The 5,890-nt window shown below is 37.5% G+C and overlaps 1 long non-coding RNA gene across 1 annotated transcript; it reads right to left on the bottom strand.

Annotated features, from left to right (window-relative positions):
* Positions 1–407: 407 nt before the first annotated feature.
* LOC102212993 (uncharacterized) lies at positions 408–2,842 on the bottom strand. Its single transcript, XR_312519.1, has 3 exons — positions 2,677–2,842; positions 1,235–1,359; positions 408–822 (listed from the first exon to the last, which is right to left on the bottom strand). It is a non-coding gene; the product is annotated as an uncharacterized LOC102212993 (long non-coding RNA).
* Between the last annotated feature and the right edge of the window lie 3,048 nt (positions 2,843–5,890).

Genomic DNA, 5,890 nt, shown 5'->3' with positions numbered 1-5,890 from the left:
GTGTTACCAGAAAAATGTGTGCAGGTATAACATAAAAAACTAAGGTTAACCAAACATAACTTAATTTCGTGCAACCGATTACAATGATTTTTTTATGTTTATCCCACTGATTATTATTTTCAGTGTGGAGACTGACACATCCAGGAACTATTTTCCAAATAAGTGTGTAAGTTTTTCAGTGGTTGAATCCTTTCCCAGTAATACACACCCTGTTCTCACATTACAGAAAATAAAGCAACCATGAACCCTGTACTAAAGAAACACAAACAAAAAAGAGACGTAGAGCAATAAAGTGACGAATTTCACATTTAGTTTTTATTCTTTTTCTGTGTTGAGGTTTCAAGAAAAGCAGTAATGACTCATTATTCATACATTTTAAACAAATAAGGAAAGAGTCACATTAAAAGTTCAGATTCATTCTTTTATTTTCATATTTTTTTTTTTTAAATTGAGCTGCATTGCTGACTGTCATCTTCAGATACATATTTAATGTGTTTGTATATTTGTAGATATTCACCTGACAAAGAGACTGCTCTCTCTTCTATAAAACTAAACTTACCTCTTGGAGTTGTTTTCAACAATAATATTAATAATTACTTATTAATAAATAAGCTGTCAGTGAAATCAACACACAGAGCCCTAAAACAATAGGGAAGTAGAGAGTTAGAGCTCGAGAAACATTTGAATGATTTAGAAAACTTTACTGCTCCACCAACACATTTGGGCTCGTGGCCTTCATCAGGATCATCATCACTGTCATTAGACCTTATGCTCGTCTCCGTGGAAGAAGCTGAAGTGATGCCAGAAACTTCTGATCTGTTTCTGCAAGTCACAAAACAGAGCCAACATGAGAGCAGAAACTTTGCTTCCATAATTCAAATTCAAAGCCGGAATTATTCAGGAGCTGAGTAGCAGGTTTCATTCTGTCTGAATAGTTACTCATGTTATTTATTCACTTTGTCTTCCAACAGATTATTTTTTTTAAATGACAGCTGTTAAAGAGGAAAACAAAAATAAAATCTGATATGAGATGTCGACTGATAAGGTGTAGCCCAACTCATGTTTGTTACACCTAAACCTTTAAAAAAATAATAATAATAATAATAATAATGAACATTTATGTAACCAAACAAAAACAAGCAAAGAAAAGAATAAATTAAAATCATTAAATTGACAGAATAAATTTTCATAAAGAAACATAACTCAGTTTTACTTTTGTTTAACAACTACTCACTTTTAATTTGCGCCGTCAACTTCGTAATGAAAAAAATTGCCTCACAATCATTCAACAGGTTTAAACGTTTTTCATGATCTGAGTCTTCAAATATCCGATCCTGTGTCTTTGATTTCAAGCAACCTCTGAAAAAAAGTCGAGAAAGAGATCATTTTGTGCTTGGACGTTGTGCAAGTTTGGGTTTGTGGGTGGAGACAAACTACGTCACTCCCCAAATAAATAAACCCTAAAACCGAGCACTGAGTTAGTATGGTAACAAACTTTGCTGCTCATTGGTTTTGTTTGCGCTCAACAAAAATGACCAAAGTGATTTTCTTCTGGTCTGTCATGTGGCTCTGTGTCGGGGTTTCGGCTAAAGGTGAGAGCAACATTGTATTAATGACAAGAGTGTATTTACATTTATTTTTAATAGTCAAAAACAGCTTTGACGTTTTAAAAAATACAAATCGCACAGGATAACTGTGCTAATAATTATTATCTCAGAAAAGGAACATTAAAAGACATTACACAGTTATTCCACCTTAAAAACAATCCTTTTCTTTGGCTTTATTCAAGTTATAAATTTAGCCACAAAAAGGGGGAATCTGTGTCTACAGACACACAAAGAAAAAGAAATTAATGTCTAGAAAAAACAAAAAAAAAAAGAAAAGCAGAAAGGAAAAAAAAATGTTGAATTCGTGTTTATGTCTCTAAAGTGAGCCCACAAAAGCCCAATATGATTTACATCACACTAAAACTGCCAAAAAACAAAACTGATTAAAGAATATCATGTTTCCTTTTCTTGGACTTTATTCCATTTAGCTTGAACTATCAGGCACCTCTTACAAACTGAGTCATCTACAAACTAGTCTCGATGAAACTAGGCGTGCTTGTCAAATGTTCTTGGACTTTATTTCACTTAGATTATAAAACAGCTGAAGCGGAGTTGACATTCGGGCACGCCTTACGTGAGTCATGAGTGCGTGGTTACGTGCCAGGGTTTATCAGTGTTTGAATGCTTCTTGTTGCCCTTCCCAGGAACACACGCCCTGTTCTCACATTCTTTCTGTTACTAAACTGTTTGAGATTATGAAATTCAATGCAAAAGAAGCCTCGCAACGCTGTGTCCACAAACACAAAAAGTTAGAACGTGTCCAGAAATATAGAAAATCAAAGTTCTCTGACCAGAAACAAGAAGAAAGCCCCCCAACAAAAAGCAAAATCCTGTTTATATTTGCGGTGTGAGCCCACAAACGGCCCAGTATGTCTAAAATAATGTTGAAAATCATTCCTAAATAAAATGGTAAACAAAGAGAACCGAGCAAACTCGGTGTGGAAACAGTTTGAAAGGAAACTACAGTTTAAAAATCATATCTTTAAAAAATGTATAAAATAAAACAAGTGTGTATAAGAGGCTCACAAACAGTCAAGAGAATATGTGTGAGTCTCTTACTGTTTCTTACCGTTACAAGCTGTAGCAAAACTTCCTTCTGTCTACACCAGAGACGAGAAAAACGCAGTGGAAGACGACTATCTGCTCAGTATTCAGCCTTCGAAAAACACACCCGGAGAAATGTTCGTCACTTTTCTGTATTTCTGAAACTGATATAATGATCACGTTGCACAGCTTCGGAGGCGGCACCGCGCCTGATTTGCTCGCTGCCAGAAAAGCTCCACTTACAGCTCACTCCTCATGGGCGTGCTTTACGTCCGTAAGGCGAGCTCGACACTCTTTCACACACCGACATTTGAGCAACATAGCAAAATGGAAGAAAAACAGCTCTACAGCAGAGCCTGTTCAAACCTGATTTATCTCTTACAGACATCGACTACAAAGCAGAAAAAAAATGAAGAATGAATGAAGAAAAATGAAAAAATGATAGGGAATCTTAAAATTGTGGGGAGGGGGGTATGTAAGGGAGAGTGGTGACAGTCGACCTCAACAGTGTTAATTAAAATAACACGCTAATGTCATTCATCTCCTCTACCTCACAAATAACACTTTTATATTATGGGACATAAAATCTTCCTGTAAAGCTTCTTGCAATTTGTTGCTTCGTTTTTTTTTTCGTTTTTTTTTTTAACGTATCTTTGATATAGTAAAGAACAACTAGGGGTTTTATCAGTTAGAAATATTTCAATATCAACAACAATCCAATGATAACAGCTGGTTTAGGGAATAAAAATAGTAAAAACTAACAGTTTAGCCTAAACTTATTTAAACAAAAGTCGAGCGTTGAGCAGCTGAAATCATAATCAGGGTTATTTTGGTCAGCAAACATCATACATTTATTTAACTTTAGAAGCTGACCTTTGACCTTTAACGTCTCTGCTCTGTGTTGTTTCCTCTTTAGTCCAGAAAAACATCACAGCTGAGTCTGGACAGGACGTCCCTCTGACATGTCAAGCTCCAAACAACAACAATGACATTGTAGAGTGGAGCAGAGCTGACCTGGGAGATAAATATGTCTTAGTGCTTAAAAACATGAACCCCAACCCAGATGACCAGCATCAATCTTTTGTGAACCGGGTGGATCTGCAAGACAGGGAGATGAAGGATGGAAATGTGTCTATAATCCTGAAGAATGTGACGAGTGCTGATAATGGAACATACGAGTGTCGTGTCTTCATGGAGGAAACACAATCGTTGGATCTTATCTGCAGCTTTACACTGAGTGTTGTTGATCCTCCAGGTGAGTGAGTAGAGTTGAGTGTGTGTGTGATCAGAGGTGAAGCTGCTTCCTGGTTGTTGATGTTTGTTTCTAAAGATGTTGTTGATGAGACTTTGTAGAAAGCAGCTGGTCTGAGTGATGTGATCAGAGTGCAGTAGATAATGTCTGACAGCAGTTTGAAGAGGAAATGGATTCTGTTCTGTTCTTCACTCATCACCTACCTGACAGCTGACACCTCACACCTGTTTCTCATCTGCAGGTCAGTCAGGAGGACACACAGAGGATGGAGGGAAGGAGGATGGAGGAGAGGAGGATGGAGGAGAGAAGAGTGGATCTGTTGGACTCATCATTGGTCTTCCAATTGTTGTTGTGGTTGTTTTTGCTGTTGTTGTTTTTTTGATCTACATAACATATAAAAAATGTTGTCAGGACGCAGATCATCCTCCCACTGAACCACCGATTGAAATGTCTGAGAGATTTCTGAACTCTGAATCTCCTGCTGATGAACACAGAGACAGAAATGACCCGGAAGCAAACAACAGTCACCAACACTCCACAAGGATCCCTGGTGTCACTCTGACAGTTGAGAATGAACTACTTCATCCTCAGCAAACAGCAGGACTGATTCCAGAGAGTGACATCAGAGTGCAGTAGATAATGTCTGACAGCAGTTTGAAGAGGAAATGGATTCTGTTCTGGTTGTTATTTGTTTGTTCGTCTTATCTGCATGGATCTGTTGGACTGAAAATTGGTATCTCAATTTCTGCAGTGGTTCTTGTTGCTGCTGTTGTTGTTTTTTTGATCTACAGAAAACAGAAACAGCGTAGTCAGGATTCACATCGTCCTCCTGCTGAAACAAAGGTTGAAATGTCTGAGTGCTTTCTGAACTATGACTCTCCCGCTGCTGAACAAAGAGACAGAAATGATCTGGAAGCAAACAACTGTCACCACAAGGATCCCTGATGTCACTCTGACATTTAAGGACAAACTACTTCATCATCATTCTCCCCAGGAAACAGCAGGACTGCATCCAGAGACTGAGAGCATTGGATTATTAATGTCCTAATGCAGTCAAATATATATATGATAAAAATACATGAAGACAGAAATTTGTAAATATCTTACAATTTCTTCTTGTTTTCTAGAAGTAAAATCTGCTTCTAAATCAGAGTGCATGATATCATTGCCCAAGTATCAATATTTAAATTTTTTATTACGGTTCCTTCTGTTCTCTGAAGTCGACCAACAGAACACTCAGCTATGTCCAACTCTGACTGTATTGTTTTATCTGGACCCATCTTGTAGAATCTTTTTAAATTATTAAATAAAATTAGTATTTATTATTGCTATTTTGTATGTTGATGTTTTGGATTTAAAAATTAAGTTAGTGAGAAACAACTACAGCTTCATGAACAGTTGGACAACCTAAGAAATGGTAAATGGCCTGCATTTGTATAGCGCTTTACTTAGTCCCTAAAGACCTTTACACTACATTCATTCACACACTGTCAAGCTACATTGTAGCCACAGGGCTCACTGACAGAGGCGAGGCTGCCGAACACTGGCGCCACCAGGCCCTCTGACCACCACCAGTAGGCAAATATGGGGTTAGTATCTTGCCCAAGGATATTTGGCATGCAGCCAGAAGGTACCCTGGGATCGAACCACTGACCTTCTGATTTGTGGCTGACCTGCTCTGCCACCTGAGCTACAGCCACCCTGCATGAAATGACAAGAAATGTGTGTTGGTGCTGTCTTTGTTAATGCTTCCATTCTTGGATTCTTTGGATGGATGGATGATAAGGTTCAGTGATAAGGTTTATGCAGATTTAATCAAAAAGTAAGCTTTGTAATCTAAATCTTTAAACCCAAAATATTGTTGATTGATTCTCTGATTGATTGTGGACTCATCTTTTACTGGACACACATTTGTTCCACATATACTGAGGTCATAACAAACACTTTGTGACAGTTTCATATGAAGTATAGAAACATTCAGAACAGT

This window comes from Pundamilia nyererei, unplaced genomic scaffold (assembly GCF_000239375.1).
Source record: "Pundamilia nyererei isolate P.nyererei 1_Seehausen unplaced genomic scaffold, PunNye1.0 scaffold01314, whole genome shotgun sequence".
NCBI lineage: Eukaryota > Metazoa > Chordata > Actinopteri > Cichliformes > Cichlidae > Pundamilia > Pundamilia nyererei.
This window is presented reverse-complemented; position numbering and strand designations above follow the sequence as displayed.